This window comes from Sceloporus undulatus, chromosome 2, assembly GCF_019175285.1.
Source record: "Sceloporus undulatus isolate JIND9_A2432 ecotype Alabama chromosome 2, SceUnd_v1.1, whole genome shotgun sequence".
Classification (NCBI taxonomy): domain Eukaryota; kingdom Metazoa; phylum Chordata; class Lepidosauria; order Squamata; family Phrynosomatidae; genus Sceloporus; species Sceloporus undulatus.
The window spans coordinates 151,547,108-151,573,159 of NC_056523.1; the positions used below are offsets into that span (position 1 = coordinate 151,547,108).

Sequence of the window (26,052 nt, forward strand, 5' to 3'; positions counted from 1 at the left end):
AAGTTTGGAGAGATGAAAAAGTGTTTGCTGACTGCATATGCTTGAAAGTGCAATCCTTTAAAGCTTTTGTCCACCTTTTTTTTAAAGGGGAAGGTGAAAGTCTATGAATTTGAAAGCTGCTAAAAGGGACATATGGGAGTTAAACAGATCGTCAATAAACACTGGCATCGGGATGGAGTGGGGGTGTGGCGACCACATACCCTGACTCCTCTCCAATGCTGGCGTGGTGCCACCTGCCTGACCAGACGGCGGATGGCATCATGCCATTTCTTCAGCACAGCATTTAGATGTGCTGCACCAAAGAAGCAATGAAAAGCCATGAGGCAAGAGTGCCTTTTTGCTGGTGTTAAAAGGAGGGGCATTTTGCTGATCTTTTTAGCACTGGCATAGCACCAGTTCAGGGCTGTGGCATGTGGTTGCTGTGACCCCGATCTGGTAAGGAAAGGTGGCAGGACGCTGCTCCAAAGGGGCGGTCTGTTTTGCCCCATGGTGGTTCTGAGACTTGTTCTCTATAGAGTAGTTCTCTTGCTTGTTCAGGTCTGTTTGTATGTAAGCTTCTCCTGGTTCAGCATTTACAAAACAATTCAAATGTTGTGTTCTGAGGTGGTTCAAGTCCTTGTGCAGGCTGGTCAAGTCCTTTTCTATGGGGCTTTTGAATCTTATTGGAAGCTTATATGGAAATCAATAAATCTACCCTGTCAGAAACAACCCTTCAGATTAATTTTTCTCCCTCTCTATCATTATTGTCGTAGCAGCTTTCATATATGGAGAAGAACTGTTTCAACCAAGCTTTTCACCCCTGTGTGTAAATGTGATGATCTGAACAAACTTGATGATTTCTCTGACCCTGGAGCACAGGTAATCAGTTGTCATTCTTTGTTATAGGAAATGGCTTCCTCCAGTGGTGAATCACAGCTACTTCATGCAAAATGTGTAGGAATGCCCTTTATGGTTTGGGCCCCGGGTGATCTCAACAAACTGCCTCGCCGCCCATGTGCTCCCCATACTTCCCCTGAAAATGTTGCAGAATGCTCTAAGGACGTACCATCCAATTGTTCCATTTTGGCAGGGATGATCATAGTTAATTCTCTGTCATCTCAACAGTTTTTAAAATATGCCAGCTCCTTTCTTCTCTTACCACTTTCCTCTTTTGTTTTCAGTTTTGCTGGAAATTGAGTTCAAAGTATAAAAGTAATTTTCACTCAGTTGACTCAGCAAAGAGGGAGAGAGGAAGAGAGGGCAAAATCTTGTCCTTCTCAGTAGGCTCAAGCAAAAGTAAACTGCTGTAGCCTCTCCTTACTTGTCTGGTGTTCATCATTAGTAACTTTTGCCATTTTGACCACAATCTAATTTTGCTTGGTCACACATGGTTTTCATCTGTTACATGTTGGAAAATATGCCATTTTATTCCTAGCTCCTCCTCCTGAAATTAGACCATAAATGTTTCAAGGAAAAGTTGTTTGCACAGAGAATGAAGTTCCAATGCACATCTCTATCAAAGTCACCAGAAATAAGTAGGGAGAAATTCTGATAGCTTGTTCATTGAAAGAAAGTAATCTAATGTGAGTGGGGAATCCAAATTAGATTTTTACAGTTGTTTTTAAGATTTTATAATCTAAAGACTAATTGGTTTCCTGGTTAAAACCTTTGTTCTCAGTGCATTTTATATTGCATCTTGTGAGAGTAGTGGAAGAGTTCAGGTTTGCTTCTATCTGGTGGGGATCATTTTTGAAATGTGTTCTCCACCCTGTCTCACCGTTGGCTCTAATCCTCACCTGCGGCCCTGTCTCATAGAGGATGTGAATTAATTTTACCTCCTGATCCACTCCTGCAGTCCATTGTGATAATTAGACAGTCTTTTGCTGTGCTAATTTACTGGCTCAGATTGGGCAATTATGTTTATAGAGTTGGGTGTGATGCATAATTTTCCTGTTGTGCTTTGAAGAGTGTGTGTTTGTGTGTGTCTCTGTGTGTATGCACATGCTAGTGCGCGTGCACACACACACACACACACACACACAATTTGATGTTGTCATGATCAGAATTTGTGTACCCCGCCCCGTCCTATTACTCCTGGGTGGCCTTAACAACTATCAACATTAAAGTAGTGTAGTGAAGGAATTTTTTTAAAAGATCTTGCTGCTTGTGTTTCTATGAGACATTTTTGATAGTATATGGCCAAATCCATCTTGAGCCTTCTAATTGAACATGGAATGCCAAATTGCTGTACGATAGGGTTGCGCTTTGTACTCCCAGGTGCTGAGTGGTTCTTGATCAATAACTATTAATCTGTGCCGACTCTTAACTTCATCACTTCTCTTCTTTTGTATGATTTTTAACTTCTTTGCCTGATGAAGAAGCCAATGTAGATTTGGAAAGCTTGCATCACGTATTTTCTGCATTTTGGTTAGCCAATAAAGTTATCAATCTTTTGTGGATTTTGTTGTATTAATACAGTGGACCTTTGGTATCCAATGTGGTTTGATTTCAGGACCACCACTCCTGGTGGATACCAAAATCCGTGTATGCTCAAGTCCCATTAGATATAGTGGGGTAGTAAAGTAGTGTTTCTTACATAAAATGCTACATCAAGGTTTGGTTTTTGGAATGGGAAGGGGGGGAATATTTTGAAGCTGTGAGTGGCTGAATCTGTGAATGCAAAAGTTGTCAATATAGAGGGCCAACTGTATATGGAATGATAATGACTATTCTTTGGCTGTTAGTTAATTTCTGTCCTGTCTGATTTATTTAGTGTATTTGATAGTTTTGTATGTGTGTGCACACACGTGTGTGTATGTGTTTGTATAATTGAAGCTTGGGGTTTTAAAAGGGGAAAAAATAATAGTGTTTAGCCCTTGATCTGTTAATGGTTCAGAACAATGAAGTACATCTCCCATTAGGTCTCCCCTTAGCTGCTTTCTTGGAACAATGAGAGGTAATGAATGGGCTAACAAACAGTTCTGCAACTGGTTCAGTAGTAGAATGGTACAAATATTAAACTTGGCTCCAAATAATTGATTGCACAGAAAAGCAAAGAGTTTGCATGTTTTCACCCTCCATGCTTAACGGCTTCCTATCTGGATATCTCAAGAGTGCTTCAGCTGTTTGGGGAAAAATTCACAAAGCAGCATTGCATGGAGGTTGAACCACTTAGGAAGACACACAGGGGATTATGTGTGCACAGTTCTGCATGGACCTCTCCCTGTGAGTTGAAAACTAACATTGTAATGAGAGAAGGCAATCTTTGCAGTGGTGATAATACATAGATTGTAATTTACTGTTTGTCTTTTGAAAAAAAAATCCTACAAAAATTGTAATAAAAATGTCAATCTTCTTTCTAATAAAACATTTCAAAAGGAGATTGAGTTACTCAGAAGAACCCAACTAGCATGCCAAGTGAAACCTCTCCATTGGCTCCCAGTTTGTTTCTGGGCACAATTCAAGGCTCTGGTTATGACCTATAAAGACTCAGGCACAGGACCAGGGTATCTGATAGACCATGTCTCCCAGTATGTCCCTGTGTAGGCCCTGAGATCATCCAGAGAGGCTCTTCTTTCAGTCTCACCACCTTTGCAAGCATGGTTGGTGGGGATGTGAGAGAGGGTCTTTTTGGCAGCTGCCCCTAGACCCTGGGAGGCCAGATGGCCCCATCCCTGCTGTCCTTCACTCGGCAGGAAAAAATCTTTTCCCCTCACAGCCTTTTAATACCAAATGTTTTTAAAGACTATTCTAGGGTGTGCTGTGTAAACTGTAATATTTTTAATAGCATTTTAATCTTTTAAGTTGCAGATGCAAGACAGTATACAGTAGGAGTCCTCTCCCCATCCCCTTCCCAGTCACCTGAAAACTTAGGGAGGCTAAACTTACCATAAGGCTTCCTTATGATGATCCCATGTTCTCATTATGATGATTCCACATGGGTCAAATCCTAATCTCTGGAAAGTTCTACACATACTTTGCCCTATTTACTTTTCTTGTTTGACATATCCCAGGCAGCATGATTTTATTCATCGTATTTCTGGGCTTACAAACATATTAGAGATTTCTTATTCCTGTTGCCATTTGTGTATAAAACTCTAAAATCTAATGGATATACAGAGTCTGAATTGTGTCCTTCTTACTTGCTGGGAGATTTCTTGAGGCAGATAGTTGTGGGTTCATCGTTGGGCTAAACATGAATTAATCTGGCACCAGTAAAATAAAAATCCCAACCCCATTTAAACTGAGAGGTGAGAAGAATACTTAAGATTCCATCTAGTTAGGTTTCATTATGGAGCTTTTTACCACCAATGTTCTATTTAACACTTCCTCCACTTTTGTGTGCACTGCATTAACTTTGACTCTATAGCTTCTGTGTTTAAAACAGCCTTCTCCAGTGTGGTGGCGTCCAGATGTGTATGGGCAGGCATCAGAGAATATGTGAATCATACTGAGCTGTTAGATTACACGCATACATTACAACCATTTGTTTTATACCCATCCCCAGGATAAAGGGGAGGGAGGAATACAGACAACCTTTTCCCCTTCATATTTCAGAGTCAAGCAGTTCATCTTAGATTGTGATATTCTCCAGGATCAGTGCCTCCCTGTTCGGGATTTTCCAGCTAGCGTTGTGGGGGCAGATGACAGCCCTTTGTGAAGTACCTTCAGGAAGAATTCCAGACATGACACAATACATCTGAGAGATCAACAAGCTCCATTAGTTATGGGTCTTATATGCTTTAATTTCTGCTGGTGCTTTCATTAGTCCATCACAGTCCGTCACTGTCATTCTGCCATTAAAAATAGGCCCAATCAATTAGCCAAGGTGAGTCTTGCCTAAATGGCTGTAGAACTTTTCATTCAAAAGAACACCAATGAGTTGTGAGTTAAAAGGTGAGAACTTAATCCTAGAAAGACTGGCATGTTAGAGAGTATTCCTTGCTCGCTTCTGATCGGCCACTTTGATAATGATAGTTGCCAAGCTCTAAAAAAACAAACAAACAAAAAACAACAACAAAAAACAGACTTTATGGTTTGGGTTTGACTGAGTTGGGCTACAGTGTTGTGTCTTGCTCTGACCTCATGTGCAGTGCCCTGCCTTTGACTTATGTTTTTGCAGCATAGGCATTTCTGTGTCTTGAAGGCCAGAAATCTTAAGCTTTTTGATGTGTGGTACTCTTCAGTATGGATCCTCCCCAGCTATGCTGGAGTAGGCAGAGAGAAAGAAGAAGCTACAGGTGTGTCCATATCATGGCTCACTGCAAGAATGAGGACTGTGTTGGTGATCATTTCTTTTCTACAGTTTATATAAGGTATTGATGGTAATACACACACACACACACCACAGTCATAAGGTCACAAAGAGAAGTTCAAAGAAGAGAAATCGTGAGTTACAATCCTCTAGTTATTCAAGCATGCTATCAAAGAGAGAGCAGTGGCTGCAGGAGCAACACAGAAGGAAGCATTATTAAAATTTACAAACTTCAGCTGATCACTTAGTGTTGTGGTAGCTGGCACAGTCTGTAACCCATGAGGAGGGGGCTCTACATCCCAAAGCAGTGTGTTCCTTGCTCAGGCCATGGATTGTGAGCCTAGGGCAGGCAGTGTAGTCTCCTATAAGTGCATGGGGTGACAAGTCTCATAATCCCTGACTCTTGGACATACCAGATGAAGTTTACAAGTGAGGCTTTAACAGCCTGGATGAGGCAGTTCAGAGGTAAATGAGAGTTGTAGTCCCAAACATCTGGAGAGCTTCAGGTTGCTTTCATCTGTCATATTTTGTGCATATTATCTAAACTGGGACTTCAAAGCAGATGTTGCTTAGTTTATTTCCTTTGTTTCTGTTCTGAAGATAGCGGTGTGTTGGTACTGACTCTTATGTTGGGATGATTTTTTAATGGGGGATGGTGGTTGCTGCAGAACCAGGAGGTTCTTGCTTAATATCCTTACAGCCTGCTTGAGCCCCATCTTTGAGACGATGATTGGGAAGAGACTCGGGGCACGTGCTGAGTTTGTGGAACCAAGTGGTTAGAATTTTCAGTATTAGTTATTGTTATTTGGTGTTAAGTTGACTTCACCTTACTGTGACTCTATGAATGAGAGACCCCCAAGAACCCCAGTTGTCAGCTGTCCTGATCACTCTTACAAACTCAGGCTTTCTTGATTGAATCAATCTACCTGCAGTGTGGTTGTCCAGTTTTCCTACTGCCTTCCACTTTGCTGAGCATTATTGTCTTTTTCCAGTGAAACTGCTGCTTTTGAGGAGTACATGTATACAACAAAATGTACATGCAGCATAGAATCTGTAATTGATTGAAAAGCTATTCGCTTTACAGTGCACCAGGTAAATTTATTCAATAATCATGTGGCCTGGAAGACTTTAAGAACTGTAGCGGAAAAAAATAACTTTTCCAGGCTCTGCCAAACATGCTGTGAGTCACCTGAATGTGTAAGCCTACTCTGTTCAGGTGTCCATCTGTAAGCAAAAGAAGAGTTGCATTGGTGTAGGATGAGAACTGCAGAAGGGTGGAGGCTGACAAATGATGGTTGGAAAAAGGTAATTTTAACCTGACACACCTGTCAAGTTAGCAGTCTCAACGTCCTCCTTCCTCAGAGGTAGGGAAGGGGGTTTAGTGGAGGAGCCCCAAGGTTATCTTTCAGATATTCAGGTTGAATGAGCTGTCTCCAGACCTATTGTGGTTTCAAGAGAGCTAACATCACCTTGTTGTTTATCATCTTGTTTTAGGAACCAAGGAGAAGGGGATTTTCTTCATTCTTTCATCACTCTGTCAGTTCAGATATGACACATTTACTATTTAAAGGAGCAGTAGCCTTCTGAGTAATGGTGTGTGTGGCAAATGGTGAATTTGGGAAGAGAAGCCTAATGGCTCAGAGAAGCTGCTATTTGTAGTGTGGAAAGTGAGGCTCTCTCTTAATCCCTGGCAAACGAAGAAATGAAAAGTAGGGTTAAAGGGTCTCTAAGCCAAAGGAGATCATTCTGGGCTCTGTTTCATTCAGAGGCATGGTTTTCTTTTTCTTTTCTTTTTTGTGGTTCTGTAGCTTGGCTTCTAAAGATGTACCAGCCCTCGCCAGTCGAATACCTTCTGGATGTGTGGGACCATAGTTTCTATCACCCACAGTTAACATGGGTATTGGTTGTAGTACACATTGGTTAGGGGAGGTTGATTTGTACCTTCCTAACTAAATATTTTAAGCATATGCCAAGTTAAAAGCAGTTGGATTGTCCTCAATGTGTTTTTGTTGAGAAAGGAAAAAGCAAGGAGAGACATTTCTCACAAACAGTCTGCTGGTTCTCATTGAAGGATATACAATGGCTTGTTTTGTGGAACAGTTGTATTGTTAGGGATGATTTAGTGTTTATCTTAAATCTTTTATTCAAAATTTGCATATTTGATATTTAAAAGTGGGCCACTTCATCTTTTCCAGTTTTGTTGTTATTGAATTTTTATTTCTTAAGTAAAGACTACAAATATACACAGTCATAAATACGGAGTGTAGAGAGAAGAGTCCTTGTCAAGATGCAAATGGACTGTAAATTTTCTGGACTTTGAAAATCTCCCACATGGCCAGAAAGAGGAGGAGCCAGCCTCCAAAAGATGCCCTCCCCAAACCATCTTAACTAAGGACAGAAACAACAGAATGCAGGCATTTTACTAACACATCTAATTTTTCTCCTGTTTGGTTTATAACATCTTGCCTGATGAAGAAGCTGCTTTGAAAGCTTGCAACAAGTATATTGTGCATTTTGGTTGGCCAATAAAGATATCACTGTTTGGTGGATTTTTGTTTGAATTTGCTAAATTGCCAACACTGCTACCCCTGCTTGTATTCATGATGGTATAAGTGAGGTTAAAACTAGGGACATTGTTTTAGTTTATATAGGAAAACATTTCCCCCTCACCTTGATAACCCCAACATGGAGTAGTGGTTGGTTGAGATTGTTAGAAAAGTTGCAGTTTCTAGTGAGATCATATAAACCTTAGGAATTGCCCTAGGGAGCTAGTAAACGTATGGTACATAGAAGAATGTGCAAAGATATTGTGTCTAGAAATTATTAACATTATCAGAATGGGCTTCCTACTCAGCTGCAAGCACACCAAGCAAAAGAGAAATTAATTTGAAAATACCAGAACCAAAATATAGTGGCATTTTTTTATTATTTCATTCGTAGTTATATCACAACTTTCTTTGAAAAAGTGCAGGTAATAAAATTGGGTATTTCTGAGTAGTCATTGAATGTGACTGGATTTCTGTTAAGTATTTTATTGTTGTAATATTATTTAATACTGTTTACAGTATTTTATTGCATTAATATTCTTATCTGCTCTGGGAGTTTTTTTTAAAAAAACACTAGAATATAAATTAAAACAAGTAAATGCATAATGTATAATTCTTCCATTCCCCCTTCTTATCTGAGTGACTATTTGAACATTTTTCAAATTAATCCTAATATCATCTAACCAGTTCACTAAACCAGCTCTCTAAAACTTGATCTAGAATTCAAAGACATAGCCATGTTAGTCTGTAGAATGAATATGTAGAGAGATCTTCTAGCACCTCTGAGACTAACTGAAAGAAAAAAGTTGGCAGCATGAGCCTTTGTAGACTAAAGTCTAATCCCTCATTATGCATTTGGTCAAATTGATAAATCTAGTAAGACTTTTTGTGAGATAGGGGCTATATTAATTATTGAAACGGTCAGGCCTGTTTCTGTCTTTAAGGTATCATAATCCCCACCCCAATGTTTCCTGCTATTACCATTTGATGGCTTAGTACCAGTTTGGGATTTTATTTCTGTTCAAGAAACAAGCACTGTATGTGAACATTTTCTGTCACTTGAGGATGATGGTCTTGGGCATTTGATGTTATGTTGTTTGTAGCTGATACATTTAACTATTGGATTGAAATAGGTTTTCTTGCAGTTGTAGCTCTCCTTTTGTACTCTCCTTTTCTAGACTCACCTTTGCCAACCTGGCCTTCCTGGATGTGCTGGATTGCAACTTCCTTTATCCCTATCTAGTTTGCCTATTGGAAAAATAAATTGCAGTGAACATCATCTGGAAGGTGTCACATTGGAAAAGGCTGCTCCAAATCAGTCATATACATGTATATCGCATATGCTTGGATCAACTGAAAACACTCGTTTTTCTTTAGGATAAAGACAAATGTAGGCTATATTTCAGAGGAAGGAATGACAAAAAAAAAATCTGAGTATTCCCTTGCCTAAGAAATCCTATGAAATTGAACAGTTGACTTGAAGGCACATACACACATGAAGACAAATTTAAAGGGGTTTTATAAATGGTTTTAAAAACATGAAAGCTCCTATTCTTCCTTTCTTGTAGAACAAGAATAGAGACCACTTAGGTAGTAAGGGAAAAGAATAAAATACAGAAGCTGACTTTTAAAACGTTACATCAGATAAGATCAATCTTTCAGGGTGTTACACCACAGTAAATATCTAGAGCATCTTATAGGGCTGCCTGTTTTGGAGCTGAGTCTTTGGTCAGGAGACATGGGATGTATGGAACAGTGATGTGTAGTTACATCTCATGTTTAGTTACATCTTATGAAGTAGCAAATGACACAGCAGTGGTGGTAAGTGTAATGCGAACATCATATACACATAATCACACATGCCTGACATCAGGGCAGTGGACCTTGAACAGCAGCAGCAACAACAACAACAAACTACAAAGGGAGATAGGAAAGAAACAGATGAATTACAATATATTAAATTCCAGTCCATCAACAATGGTTGAACAAAAACAATGGCTTCCTGGTGGACTACAGATTTTATAACACTGGACACTATTAGCCAATTTAATGTATCTCCTTTCTGATTCCCAACCTGCACATACCACATTCTAAAACTCCTTCCCACCATTTCATGTGGACACCCTTCCCCACTCCAGCCATGAGCAACATCTTCTCTCCTGCCTTTGTCCCTCAATGACCATCATTACAACTGAATTTGTCACCTCCTCACCATACCCATTGGTTTTGCTTTTCCCTAGGTATGGATATACAATCTTATTATAAAAGTCCTTCCTCCTCCTCCTCCTCCTCCTTCTTGTTAAGTGCTTCCAAGTGGACCTTGACTCATGGCAACCCTGGGAATGTGGCATCTCCAAGACCCTCTCTCCTCAATCTTTCTGCTTAGGTCCTGCAGGTTCAGGCCCATGGCCATCCTGATTGAATCTAACCATCTGGCATGTGGTCTTCCTCTCTCTCTGCTTCTTTCTGCTTTTCCTAGAATTACTGTCTTTTCTAATGAGTGATGGCTTCTCATGAAGACAACCTCAATTTTGTCGCACTGGCTTCCAGGGGGATTTTTGCTTCATCAGTTCTAGGACCCATTTGTTTGTCTTTTTGGCTATAAGTTCTTGTTTACTTCTTTCAGGGCTGCCTTTCCCATTCTTAATCTTACTTCTTGATGGTAGTCTCCTTTCTGATCAATAATCATTTCACTCCATGCATCTGAGGAAATAGACCAAATCTATAAAAGTTTATGCTACAACTTCTTCTACACTGTTAGTCTGAAAGATGATACAAAATTCCTTTACATATGGATAATCACACATGTACATTTTGTGATTAATACAGGATACAAAATATTAATTTTGAGAGCAGGTTTCAAGATTGAGGCCTGTTACAGACTGCCAAAATAAAGCTGCTTCAGATCTCTTTGGAGATATGCTATTTAAATGATGCATGGGTCCTAAGAGTCCGGAGGTCGCGCCAAAGCCACACTCCATTCCTAAGCACTGGAGTGCAGCTTTGGTGCAGCTTCCGGATTCTTAGGATGCATGCATCATTTAAACAGCATACCTCCAAAGAGACCCGAAGCAGCTTTATTTTGGCAGTCTGTAACAGGCCTGAGTCTAACCTTCTGATACAGTTAAATGTTTCCTATATTTCTATTCATTTGGATCCAGAGTTGTATTGTAAAATCTTATTCCCATTCATCATTCACTGTGAAGTTTGTGTGTAGAAATGCTAGAACAGTGTGTAGAAGAGTTACTGTTTCCTTTCTTAAAAGGTTCCGTCTTTTCCATGACACATCTTTCATTTACCAACATATAAAAGGGAAATGACTCACCTTTCATCCAAACAAAAACTCCTAAAGCTTAGCCGACAGCACCTGTCTGGGATGTGGTTACTTATTAACTAGTTACCAGCAAAAGGTGACCTGGGAAATAAAAAGTGTGTGTTTTATTTTCCTTCAGCCTAGAGGAGTTTGAATGGCCACTCCTTGCTTCTCAAATTTGCCAGCTGGTGGCTTCCAAAACGGTGGGAAGGTGAGTCTGCATTGGGGTTTTGTTTGAACTTTCAAGAATCTATGGTGCTGAAGCCTATTCCTCAAATACATTCAGAACCCTGGATAGCTTCTGTATAGTTCAGACTAAGTAACAGAGCTGATCCACTGCCCCACTGCCATGGAACTGAACAGACCAATACTGAAGAGTACACAGCAGAATCCACAAGAAAACATCTACAGACCCCATGGGAGACATATGTCGCACTGCAACGGAAGCCATAAACTGTCAAAATATGTGTGATATGATCTTGATATAACACTGTTGCAGTGAATGCACATATCCTGCAAGATGATGCATTCAACCGTACTCATCTGATTGCCATGAACAATGAGGAATTGTCTTTTGGTGTTTGCAGACAATGTGCTGCCACCAGAGCTCCGCTCGTCCACTACCTGGCCCAATTTAGGAAGGACCTCAAAACTTCCTATTCCAACAGGCATTCCCCAAGTAAAATATCCTTGGGCCTCCCTCCTCTCTTTCGTGGCCAAGAGGTGGGCTTTGGGCTTATGTTGGTTGTTTTAAGTGATCTGTTTTAATGTACTATTTTATTGTAATGATTGTATTTAAATATGTTGTGAGTCGCCCTGATCGGAGGAAGGGCGGCATATAAAAAAAATTTTATTATTTTTATTTATTTATTATTTTGTTATGCAGTCACCCAGCCTCATTCACACCAATTTTACAGGGCTATTTGTAATCCCCTTTATTTATTGCGTCTCCATCTTAACGGGGGGGGGGGGGGAGGGGAATATCAGTAAGCCCTCCATAACCACAGATTATTTTTATCCATGGACTCAACCATCCACACTTTGGAAAAAAATTAAAAAATATATAAATTCCCAAAAGCAAACCTTGATTTGCCATTTATATGACACCATTTACTGTGCCATCGTATTGAATGGGACTTTAGCATACACAGATTTGGGAATCCATGAAGGGTCCGGAACCAAACCCCTAAGAATTTCAAGGGCTCACTCAAGGCTCTTAAGGATGGAAAGGTAGGATTGATACACAGTGCCTTTTGATTGGTTAGTGCTAGGTGGCTTCATAGGCACCATTATTGCCTCTTTTGTATTGGTTGTAATTCCATATAAAGTGAGTAGATCGTTGAACATTTGACTCTGATGTTAGTCCTTCTACAGTCACAGGTAGTGGAATTCTATAGAGAACCTCACCAAAGATACTTGCCGATGATCAAGGATCTACTCACTTTGTATGGAATTGCATCTAATACAACATAGGCAACAATTTCAGGCTGTGGCAAAACAATGCAAACCAGATTTTTTTAGTATGAATTCAATAGGGGTAACTACACAGTTGGGAATCTAGCATTAGGCTCTTTCATGGCAGAAGTTCCTGGCATGAACCTGGTGTCAGCTCTTGAAAGTGAGTAAGTTGTATCTTTGTGTAATGTGACACAATGGCAATTGAACCAAAAAAGTGTTGATTGAATTATTAAATGCTTCTGCCTATGCTGTTCCTTATAGTATCACTAAGAAAACTCAGGATACCTTTTTATTTCTTGACGTGTCTTGCCTTGCCTCACAAGTTGAGGAGAACCACCAACCATCTTCCCCTCACAGTTGGTTAGCATTTTGCTATCACCTAAGTGTTATCAAATTGGTTTATAAGATGTGTGGGAGATATGGGCTTTATCACCTTGAAGTTAAAGATATTTGAGGGCATTATGCCAGTCCTATGTCAAAGACCATGGCTGTTTCTTCTGGTCAAGGACTGGTTTCTTCAAAGGTGGGACCCTGGCACATCTGGAACTTGTGGACTTGTTAAAGGTGGTTATTGCTCTCACTATTGCTTTGACAGCGTCTGGGCCAGGTGTTCACTTTGCTGTGGGAGTCTTAAAGCCAGTCGCCCTGCCCACCTCTTGAATGTCTCATGAAGTGTATATAACTGACTACAATTCATCTTTTCTGCACCACTTCAGTTCTGGGTCCCTTAGGTTACCAATATTGGAGCTCCATTATGTCCTCATCTACTCCAATCTTTCTGCATCTAGCTTTGGCCAAGTTGGACCAATAGCAAACTGGTGTCCCACAGCATTGTAAACATATGGGTACAGTTTTAAAACTGACCTCCTAAAAAGCAACCGTATACCGAGATCAAAATTCTATCTGCCAAAAAAGCAAACATGGGCTCTACAAACATTTTTAACTATTGAATAAAAATGTTACTAGAAGCCTGCAGCCAAAGAATTGGCTTGTTAGGCTCAAACTGGCATGTACATTTCTTCATCCTACTTCATTACTTCCTTGCCCTTACTTTCCTTTCAAGATTGCCAGGTCAAACACAGCAGTGATAACAGCAATATTACGTTGAAACCACACACACTTTGTTTTGGTTTAATATATTGTTAACAGTTAAAAGGCTTTCCATGTTCATTCAAGTTCAAAAATTGAGGGGAAACATGCAATTTAGGTATAATAATAATAATAATAATAATAATAATAATAATAATAATAATATGATGTCATCCTATGCTGATATGGCATCCTGTGCTGTGGTTAGTTTGCCTTGAGTTCCATTATCGGGAGAAAGGCAGGACATAAATGAATAAAATAAATAAACAAACAATAAATTACTTCCAGTTCAGAGCTGATCTGACAGTGGTACAGTGATGGCTTACGCCTCAATTTCATGAAGATGCTGACTTAACACACAGAATATCAAACCAAAGACTTAGTTTAGGGGAAAGCATGCCCCTTCCAGATGTTCTTGAATTTCATCTTCCATAACCCATAGTCAGTATAACCAGTGTTTAGGAAAGGTGGGAACTAGAGTACAAAAGCATCTAAAAGGTCACATGTTCTCCATGTTCGCCATCTCTGATGGAGGTGGTTTGAGATATGGTGGAAGGACACAAATCTTGTTATCAGTGGTATAACTGAAATTTTTAACCATGGTTAATAAGAGTTCTGTGACACGCATTCTTTCAAACTGTACAGTTACTAAAAGAGATGAAAATAGTGTGGCTGTGTAGAAAACTGAAGGGGCAAGAGTAAGGGATACATTTTTGTTAAAAAGGAACAGCCAACAGGGAGCTTTTTAGCTTTAATGCCTACCAGGGGAAAACTGTATGGTTAAAACTGCCAGAATAATTTCCTTTCCTGTTTTCTTTTGCTGCCTACACAGTTTTGCAGATAAACAAAATTCCATGTCTCAGCATGTATCCCCCCCCCAATAAAAAACACCCCAAATTAATTGACCAAGAGAGAGTATCTCAAGCGCTGCTGGACACGTGTTTGCCAAGCAAATGGAAGGAGATGGAGGTAGGAGACATTGATGGCAAGCAGATAGATTTGAGATATACACATCATCATTTTATTCTTGCCTCTTTCACTGTTTTCTCTGGATGGAGATGTCTTCCTGTCCTGCTGCTTGAGGTGGAATTTGCTCATTTACAGCTTGTGCCCTTGTACGGAGGCCAGCTACAACTCCAGTCGTTCAGGCCTCCTCCTCTGGCCTGAGGGAGTCTCTGTGACTTGTTGGTTGGTGCAGAAGGGAGTGGGGGTTGGAGGGCCAGGACTCTTTGACCCTTGAGACCCCCCTCTGCTTCACTGCATGTGTGGGCCTTGGCTGAATCATTCAGCCTCATTGTGTGTTTCTGGGAGTTTTCATGTGCTGGGTAACCCGATTTTCCTCCTTGCCAGAAAACAGTACTGTAAGGTATAAGAGCCTAATGTTTTGCAATGAGGCCTACATTGCATTTCCTGTGGTTCATTTTTGATGGACTTTGGGACATACATTGGTGTGACATTCTTTCCTACTGTTTTAAATGGAGTGGATTGGAGGATACTTATTTTTAGTGAATGAGTCTATCAACCACTACAGTGGTCCCTTGGTGTCTGCTGGGCTTTGGTTCCAGGACCCCCTGTGGACACCAAAATCCGTGAATGCTCAAATCCCATTAAACACAATAGCAAAGTAAAATGGAGTCCCTGATATAAAATGACAAAATCAAGGTTTGCTTGCCAGAATGTATATATTTTAAAAAATATTTTCAAGCTGTGGGTGGTTGAATCCATGGATAAAGAATCTATGGATACTGAGAGCCAGCTATAATGGTTACATTAAAAAAAATCCTTACCTAATTTTAGCTTTTTTATAATTTATATTTCCACACATATGCACAGAGTCACACAGTCTGTTATTGTAGCTATTTCTTTTTCATTAGATAGAGGAAGAAATGTAAAGTGATTTAAAAAGCAAATCACCCCCCTCCCCCATGAGATCATAGCCATGCTAGAGTATTGTAGAAAACTCCAGGTTGGAGACATCTGGGCTAGAAATCTTCAGGCCCCAAGCACTACTCTCATTCTCCTTTCTTTTGAGCTGGCCAGCAATAAGTGGCAGATTAGATACTGGATTCAGGGTAGCCTGTTTACCTCACTGAGTTCTTATTTGTTACTAGAATTTCTTAAGATGAATTGTAGCCATCCCCTTAGCATGCATCTCAAAATTCCTACTCTGCTGCACCATTACTTAGATTCCAATACTGAGGCATACAAGAGTTGGGGTTGACAGCTGTGCTGAAGATGGAGAATCCCTGTGGCAAGGCAGGGCTCCTAACCTGCCACCTGAAGAGTGTTGTGGCACTGGGGCATCGGTCCATCTCATTGCACATCTTCCCCCTCCACCTAGTGAAGAAGGGGAGCAAGGAAGAACAGCATTCCTGTTTACTTCAAGGAACACCTTGCAGGTGGGGCATTTCAGGAAATAGCTTTGATCTTCCAATGGTAATGCGCCTTCAAATGAGCCGCAGGAGAAGCAACCTGCCTGAGCCATGAGATAGCAGATAATTGCTTTCTGCACATAGTTTTCAATATCTCAAATTTTATGGGGCTTTTCTGATTATGGCAGAATACTTAGGTGCCCAAGGAAACTTCAAAAGCTGTACACACACTCTGCACCACCTTGCTCAAAGAACTGTTAAGGGGTGTGTATGCATATACTCACACTTCTTTTTTTTCTTTAGGAAATGTTTGCATTAAGTTTGATCTTTAGCTGAAGCATAACTGTAGGTCTATGTAACAGTCTCCCAACACCCAAGCAGTGTCCATCACAAATTTTCTTTGGAAAGTACAGCAGATACTTGTCACCGAGTATGTCCCTAGAAGTAGTATATAAATATCATGGCTGGTAGGAAAGGGGTAGCAAATGGTTTCTTCTTCTAAGGGTGCTTCTAATAATCCCCTTTTTAAAAAAACATCCCAGTTAGTGGCTATCCTTGCTGGTTTAGACAGAAAATTTCATAAACCATCCATGTATTGTTTGAAATTCATTATTTTTGTGGTATCTCCAACCAGTCAGTTTTGTTAAATTCTAGTATTAAGGAAAAGGAAGAATAAAATCATATCTCTGTTTTCTCCATACAGTTGGCCCTCCATATCCACAGATTCAACTGTCTATGGCTTGAAAATATCCCCAAAATATATATTCCAGATTTTGCTATTTTATATAAGGGACACCAGTTTACTATGCCATTGTATTTATTGGGAGTTGAGCATTTACAGATTTTGCTATTCCTTGCTTCATGTTAAGCTTTATTATACCTTCCTGCCTTAAGTGCCTTTTTCCTGAACTGAAAGTTCCCAGTTGTAACGTCCTCTCTCCTTTATTGTTGATATTCTTTGTTGCCTCTTTCCCAATTGTATTTGTTTGTCTTATTTGCCATTAAGTTGACTTCAGCTTATGGTGATCCCATGAATGAGAAGCCTCCATTATTCCTGCCATCAGCTTCCCTGCTCAGATCTTAGCTTGGCTTCCTTGATTGAATCAATCTACCTGCAGTGTGATCTCCCTCTTTTCCTACTACCTTCCACTTTACCAAGCAGTATTGCGTTTACCAAAGAGTCAGATTGTCCCATGTTATGTCCAGACTATGACACTCCAGTTTATTCATCTTGGCTTCTAGGGAGAGTTCAGGCTTGATTTGCTCTTGGTTTGCCCATTCATTTATCTTTTTAGCAATCCTTGGTATCTGCAGAACTCTTCTGTAGCACCACATTTCAAATGAGTTGGGTTTTTTTCCTGCCAACTTTCTTCACTAGCCAGCTTTCACCCTATACATAGAAATCTATACAATATCTTTTTTAAGATGTGTCATTTTCTCAAACTGGTGACACAAATCTAAGATAGATGATTATCCTGCATGTGTTGTTGAATTGGTATCATAAGAAATAGCTCCTAGGTCATATCTGGTTTGGGATTATATTTGAAACAATATTCCTGTATTTGCCTTTGTAAAGTCTACTGAATTGTAGTAACTGGATTGCCCACATAGCTTTGAACACTCTGAGGCTTTTAACAGCATAGAAGTACTCTTTCTGCTGTGCCTTTCTTCATTTTCTCCTCTGCTGCAGGGGTGTGTGTGTGTGTGTGTGTGTAAAACATCAGTGGAGTATATCAGTAGCACATGTAGCTGTATTTTCTCTCACCACCATGGCCGTCTAAAAATGCAAGCACAGCACTTATAATGTGGCACTCCTATTTCCAAGATGCTTCCTCCTATTTGTATAATAGGATTTATCAGAATCAAGTTCAAGGGCATTAGTAATACAGTGGGCCCTTGGTATTCACTGGAATTTGGAGTTTGGTTCCAGCGCCGCCCCCCCCCCCCCCCCCGGGTGGATACTAAAATCTGTGGATGTTCAAGTCCCATTATACACAATGGCATGGTAAAATGGCAACCTGCCTATAAAATGCCTTTGCTTTTAGGGGTTTCAGGAAAACATTTTAAAGCCATGGTTGGTTGAATCTGTGGATAAAGAAACCATGGTTATGGAGGTCCAACTGTAGTTACATTCTTTACACGGGCTTTGAGTTTCTTTTTCTTCTTTGAGAAATTTCCTCCTGACCTAACAACTCCACTTTGTGTCTAGGGATGAAATTGGTGCACATCTATCCATTCAAAAATAGTAGTAAAGCTTGAGTGAAAAAGGTTTAGTGTCCCAGAAGCAGATAAAATCTGAATCTGAAGTTGCTTCTTTGTCTGTGTATTGTAGTGCCACTCCTGATGAGCAGTCCCCTCTCCCACACACCAGTAATACAAGCATTAATGGTGATGAAGAGTACTGTTGGTGACTCTTCCCCCATAGTCTGAAGTTTCTTATGATGTCTTTCTGGTGGATTGATAGCGATGGTGCTGCAGTTGCTCCCAGGGATATAATTATTTTATAATTCCTAGGGATATAATTCTTTTATAAGAAAATCTATACTTTTCTTCTTGAAGGAAGCAGTGAGTAATTTCAACAATTTTCTTTTTTATGGTGCTTTACAGACTGCCCAAAAGGGCAGTCTGAAAAGTGCCCTCATTTGCTGCATGGAGTAGCCTCAGCGGCCAAACTGCGCAACTCTTCCGAGCAGCAAAAAGAAGCTGCAAAAAGTGGCTTCTTTTTGTGGTGCGGTAATGACGCCACAAGGCGCCAATGGTGCACTTGCGGCGTCATTACCGTGCTGCGCCGTGCGGACGCTAAGCGTCTGCTATATCAAGATGGTGGTGGCCATGTATAATGGGCGCCACCATTTTGTACGTGCTTGGCGCGTACTAGGGTTAGGGGTGTCCGGAAAGGACGACTCTTCCTAACCCTAGTACATGCCAAGCACGTACTAGGGGGCCCTTGCAGAACGGGCTAAAGACACCATTTTCAGAATCTATTAGCAAATTGGTATTTATTTGTATTGGTATTAACAGAATTTGCAAATTGATGTTCTATGTAGAAAACAGCATTTTCTTCACAATTAGCATTTTTTCCTGCACAGAAAACATTATCTCTGAAGAGAAATACTATTTTCAGAACAGAAATTCTATTGTCTGTGCAAAACAGCCATGTGAAAATTTTGCACAAAATTAGTCCCCAAATACAGGATTCATCAGCACAAGAAACAGCATTTTCTACACAGAGAATTATATTTGTGAAGAAGATTCTTATTAGTTCAGGTTTCTTGACACAAATGGTCAAAAACAAAAACATCCTTTCCATCCTTAGTTGTTCTAACACCACAAAGGTAAAACGAGTGCCATTCAGTTTGTTGCAACTTGTCTGAGTAGGCTATTAAACATTTAAAATGATTCTCTCTTTGCCTTCCCTGTATCTTTTTAAAGACCAAAAGTTATCACTCTCTTTTTGAATCATTGCAAATGTTTACACGTCAAGAAGAAAAACTATGCCAGGATCGCATAACATGCTTTAAGTAAATCTAGGTTGGTGTTTGTGGCAGGGGTTATAAGTCACATTACCAACCTAACAGGGAGAGCCAAAAATGGTGTTGGTTTAAAACTAAGCCCCACATATTTTTTCAGCATCTTAAATCCTGCCTACAATAAGAAACGAGGGAACTTACAGGCAACCACGACTGTGCTGGAGTGTTAATTTTTTGGCCTCTGGCCTCATGCTGGTCAAACATTGCCCAGATGCTAGAATGTATGTCTTGTTAGACCCTAAAAGTGTAACAGAGCCTACTTGTTTAGCCTGGGAGGGAGTGTGTGCAACGGTAATTTGTCCAACCTAATTTCCTTTTTCACCACCACCCATTCCTAATGCAGCCTTCCCTCCTAGGATTAGTTCTACTCTGTGCAGTGGCTAAGCAGAACCTCTTCCCTCTGGCCTTCTGTTTATCATCTTCTGTCAAGCGCATGCTGTTTCCAGGCAACTGAAAGGAAGTGCCAGTTGGAGCCACATGGTTGTGGCCAGTCATTTCGTGTTAGCATCCTGGGGCAAAGTCTCATTTATTTCTAATCTAATGTTTCTAGGGGAACGACACAGTCAGCCTGTCCTGGACACTGTGCCAGTTTAGACAAAACCGCCTCTCTTGGTTTCTACTTTCATTGGAACTCGTTCTCGGCAGGATTGTGTTTACTGTTTCAGGCTGAATATTCATTAAATTCTGTATCTTTTCCTTTTTAAAAAAAAAATTAAAAAATCCTGTTTAATCCCAAACTAAACATTGCTCTCTCTTTTACTTTGTTCCATTGATAAAATAGATTAGGATTATGCTCAAAAACTATTTAAAACGTTTTTAATATCATTCGATACAAATTAAAGGCCTGCATTTGAGCATATTTCAATTGGCCTTTGGTTTATACGAGGTGTTGAAAAGGAGTAAAATGGTGTTTTTTACCTCTCCTTTTGCATTTTTAAAAAATTATTATGGAATCATTCTTGCAGCCCTCTTACTATTAAATTGCATGTAAATTTAAAGACAAAGGTAGCAACGTGGTCTTCATTATTTTAGTTGAGGGGAGAGTGTTTTTTTTATCGGTAGGCTTAATCTTTCCCTGTTGTTGCTTTGCTGTTATATGCCTTTAACTAAAGCATATCTATCATGGGTTTTTTTGGGCAGGTTTTTTCAGGGGGGGAGGTTGCCCTTGCCATCTTCTGAGGCTGAGAGTGTGTGACTTGTCCAAGGTCACCCAATGGGTTTCAGAGCCAAGCAAGGAATCGAACCCTAGTCTCTAGAATTGTGGCCCAACACTGAAATCACTACACCAGGCTGACTCTAATCCTTCCCTCCCCAATTGCAATTTTGCTATAATCCTTCCCTCACTGTTCATAGGCAGCTGCCACTCTGCAAAATTAATGCAGTTTGACAACGCTTTAACTGCCATAGCTCAGTGCTATAGAATACTGGGATTTGTAGTTTGTTCTATTGCCAGAGCTCTCTGACAGCGATGGCTAAATATTTTGCAAAACTGCAGATTCCAGAACTACATAGCATTGAGTCATGGCAGTTAAAGTTCTGTCAGATTGCATTAATTCTGCAGTGTAGATAAAGCCTTAGAAAAATAAGTCTATATGTGGGTACCAGTGGGATCTTTTATTTTAAGTAATGTTGCTACATGTGTATGTATGGTAATTATTGATAAAATCACAGCTGGAGTGGGAACAATTAAACCTACAATAATCCTCAATAGCATTTTTCAGATTCAGCTAGTAGTCTTGTAAGTGCCATGAACATTGGCTATCCACACTACACAGATGTAGTGCATTATTCCATTTCATCAGCCATAGAAACCTACTGGGTGACCACTTTTGACAAGGTAAAGCTCTAAGCTATGGAATTCTGGGAACTTTAATATGTTTTGGCACCAGAGCTTTGCCTGAATTCCATAGCACTGAGCCATGCCCATTAAAGTGGTGTCAAAAAGGATTATTTCCGCCATGTGGATGCAGCCTAAGATTCCACAGGCTGCTGACATGACAGACGAAACAGAATATAGGACTATATCTGTGTAGTGTGGATGTAGTATTGAGTCATGGCCGTTAAAGTGGTGCAAAACCAGATTATTTCTGCTGTGCAGATGCAGCCTTAGTGAGGTACTAGAGTTCTGTGGCTGAGATTTCTAAATGAGCCTCCTTAGACTTTAGAGGAGGGGCATTCTGAGTCCCTAGACAAGGAGCTCCTCTGGTGCCTCAGGATAAACTATCAACCCCAGGATTCCTTGGGATGTTGCTATGGTGCTTAAAGTGGAATTTGTTGTTGTGTGCCTCCCAATTATTTTGACTTATGGGGACTCCAAGACAAACCTATCATATAGTTTTCTTAGCAGGAGTTGTTCAGAGGAGGTTTGCCATTGCCTTCCCCTGAGGCTGAGAGCATATGACTTGCCCTGGGTCACCCAGTGGGTTTCATGGCTGATCTGGGAATCAAACCCTGCTCTCCAGAGTTGTAGTCTAACACTCAAACCACTATGCCACAGTGGCTCAACAGCATTATTTCTTCTTGATGTGTGCCTTCAATTCATTCCCGACTTACAGTGACCCTAAGGTGAACCTGTCATGGGGTTTTCTTTGGAAAAATGTGTTCAAAGAGGAGTTGCCTTTGCCTTCCTCTGAGACTGAGAGAGTGGTCACCCAGTGGGTTTCTATGGCTGAGAGGGGATTTGAATCCCGGTCTTCATTTCTGTAGTCCAGTGCTCAAATTACTTTCCGTGCCAGTCATAGTTCTAGAGATCTATAATTTTGTAGTGTGAATAGGCCCTAAATGAGGCATTCTGATTTTCTGCATGCTGGCTGCAAGTGTATAAGAAAATTAGGAGTTAGACAATTCAGCATTAAATGTTCTTTTAATCAATCTCTGAGTACCAAGTACCAAACACATCCACAATTTGAGAAACCATGGTTTATGAAGCTGTGTCCAAAGCACAATTTGAGTTACGTATGTCTAGTCTGTTAGAATTCTGATCTTGCCAAATTCAAAACAAGAAGGTAGCAGCAGTGATGTTAAAAATGCAAAAAGGGCAGATGCGGAGCTCATACTAACGCTAGCCCTGAAACTGTTTCTCCCCACTCATTTTCCTCCTGGCAGAGGTTTCTTTCACATTTGGAGCCTCACCAGAGTAAAACAGCTGCAAAAGAGTACAGTACTTTAAGGGGAAAGGCATAGCAAGAAGAAAGGGTTCAGCCATCTCCTCCTACCCATTCCTTCTGTTGTTTAAATCACTGAGTAAACATTCAGCAGTCACTCATTCTAACATAGTTTGGTTACTGTTGCCTCTCATTTACACCAAAGCACAAGGAAACTTAATACTATGGTATTATTTTTCTGTGTTATTGAAAATTGCATATTTTTTTATCAGAGAGAATCTTCATGTTGAAGTGAAATGTTCTTCTGAAGCATGAGTCATATACCAGCTGAAGCAAACTAAATGTATTTTCTCTTCACCTGTGACATATTAAGTGTGCTGTCAATAGAAGAGTGAATGCATAGTTCCATCTTTCAAATGCCCATGCACATATTCATTTCCACAGAAAACTGAATCTTGCTTTGCTTTCTTTCTTTTCAGGATCATGTGGCAAATGAAAGGTGTCACTGGTGTACAGAAGAAGCTGTCCGAAAGACTGAGATGCCAAAGTCCCAACTGTTCGTACTGAAAGGACTTTGCCTGGTGGAAAAGCCTCCTTTGAAATGTCGGGAAATGTTTTGCTCATGACCATTTGTAAGATTTCAAACAGATTCTACAATCAACAGAAATGGAGCTTGGGATCTTCTGCTACCCTCGCACGGATATCTCAAAGTATCTCATCATATCTCTGTTCACAAGGAAGCAGTTAATTTGGGTTTCTGCCACTTCACTTCAAGGTTTTCACACACTCCCTTCTTGGCAGGTGTGACTTGATATTCATCTCCACTGTAGACCCGAAAATCACTTCCAATAAGATGACAAGAATTTGGCTCAAATAGGAGTGTGTTTTTCCTTCTTTTCATGAAGGTTTCAAGTTTATCTGTGTAGACTAGAAGCAACAGTGAATTTGGAAAACATCACACAATCTTTAAATTTCTGTGAGTGGTTTTATGTTCCCTGTTTCATTCCTGGTATAATGATTAAGCAAAAGGTCTTGATGCCCAAGAAAAAGAAAGTTTGGACAAGAAAAATACAGTGCTTGGACAACAACTAATATCAATAACTGGAGAAATTATGGTTAGTCCATCAATGACTTTATGATATGGTAAAATTGTACCTTAGGAGACAAAATTGTCATTCTTCCATCAAAATGAAATCATGATGTAACACATACCTTTACTAAAGTATCAACCTGTATGAACACCATCGTCAATAAGTATGAGGATACATTTGGATAAGATAAAGGGAACGAGTACATTAGAACCTATGACAAATTACTTGTGCAATAAATGAGCTGAGAGTTCCTGGTCCAGAAATTTCCAAAGTCTGATTCTAGATAGCCCCCTGGCAAAGTGTATACACAGGTAGAAATACATTGGGGTTTAAAAAAAAAAACCTAATAAAACAACTGTCTTTTTGATACTTGTGAGACACGTCCTCAGTTTCTTTTGTGCACGTCTACAGAACTGAATTTTGACTGTGACAATAATTTTTCCCTTACCCACAGAGAATAATGACGTAATGAATGTTTCCTATATACTTTCTGAATTTGTTTCTTTTAATCCTTTACTGAATACTCACTGAGCTTATTGAAACCGGAAGAAATTTCCTAAATATGAAATTCTGAGACGTTATATTGTTCATGATATTTTTTTAAGTAATGTTTAAATGGGCTACCCCGCTGCAAGGGGAAATGCCAGTGGGAAAAGAAAGTTCACATTTCAAAAATGCTCATTGACATATGCATAGTCAATGGAAGAAAAGTGTAAACACTTTAAAAGATGCATAATTAGTGTGTGTGTGTGTGTGTGTGTGTGTGTATGTGTATATATATATATATATATATATATATATATATATATATATATATATATTTGGGAAATCCTTGACAAATATTACACCAATTTTTATGAAAATTGGCATTTAATTGATATAGTGACAAAATATGGCTCTGCTGATACATCTTTGGGCTGGGTTGAGAGCCTCTAAGATCTATTTAAATAGGCAACTGAGTAATGAAAGAGTGTGAACACAAAAGTAATCTCCTGGTTTTATTGAGGTTTTCTGAAATAGTTCTCTTGGCAGCACTTCTTCTGGCTATATGGAAGAGCTTCTTCTATGGTGGAATTATGTTTTCCCATCTGTGAGTTGACCTGAGCTTTTCATGATTATTACAAATCCTGCTGTTGTGGCTTGCTGAAGATTCTGTATACATATGTCTTCTACTAAATATGCATTCCCAAACAGTTCATTTCAGGATGCATTTAGCTGTTCAAGAACAAAATTACTGTGGGAATGAACTGGGTGTCAATGTACACGTTTCTCTTGCATGCATTTTTGAATAGTATATTCAGTTAAAGATAGCTGGCACAAGACTTTTACTAATGGTGTGCAATGCCATTTCATGGGGTGTCTGCTGTTGAATGTGCCATATGTAAAAGACCTGGTCAATGAGTTTTCATTTTATATTACCTAAATGTATGTGTCCAGTGCTTATTTTCTGTTTTGCAGAATACTTTTAAACATATTTAATGCTTTAATGAATCCATGTTACTAGTTTCTTTTATTTTAAAATGCCATAGAAGAAAATCACACATTGAAAAATGGGTCAGTTTATGCATGTCACGAAGATAGAAAAAAGAAACCAGGTCTATTATTGTTTATGGTCTACATGGTCATTTTGCAGGTCTAGCAGTACTCTTTGGCCCTGTAAATGTCTGAACTAAAACTCAAGAGTTTGACCAACATTTCTGCATTGACAAATTGCCTAGGATGTTGCTGAGATTTGCTAAACCATTGTTTGTGCTGTGTAGGCCTGAGAAAATTGCAGGTCAAGAGGAATTTATGTTACCCACCCCTGTGCTATATAGAGTCTAGGGCAGGGATAGGCAACCTTTTTGAGCCGGGGGCTGGGTTGCTGTCCCTCAGACAACTGGGGGGCCGAAGCCAAAAAATAAATAATTAACTAATTTTTTAAAAAAAATACATAAATAAATAAACCAGGACAAATGTAGGACAAAAATTTCAAGTGGAGGACACTTTTTTAAAAAATATGGAGGACATGCTAAAAATTTGCTGATTTTAAAAAAAATGTTAATATAAATGCATGTTTTGTAAGCTTCTATAGACAATTGCCCCCCTTGCCCACCGCTTGCTCCCCTTGCCTGCCGCTTGCCCCCCCTTGCCCGCCTCCTCCTGATAGGCCAAAGGCTCCGGCAGCAATCGGTGGCAGGACCAGGCTAGGGCCGGTCCCAAGGCCTTGCCGGGCCACATCTGGCCCGTGGGCCGCAGGTTGCCTACCCCTGGTCTAGGGTGATCTGATGATCTTGCTATCATAGTGTCTAATATTTAACACAGGGCAAGATGGAT

At 39.9% G+C, this 26,052-nt stretch overlaps 1 long non-coding RNA gene across 1 annotated transcript in view; it reads left to right on the forward strand.

Annotated features, from left to right (window-relative positions):
• Window positions 1-24,105, forward strand: part of LOC121924318 — a 143,967-nt gene extending 119,862 nt beyond the window's left edge. Inside the window, exon 2 of the long non-coding RNA XR_006102569.1 lies at window positions 23,125-24,105. This is a non-coding gene — a long non-coding RNA (uncharacterized LOC121924318). The remainder of the gene's footprint in view (window positions 1-23,124) is intronic.
• The last annotated feature ends 1,947 nt before the right edge of the window (window positions 24,106-26,052 follow it).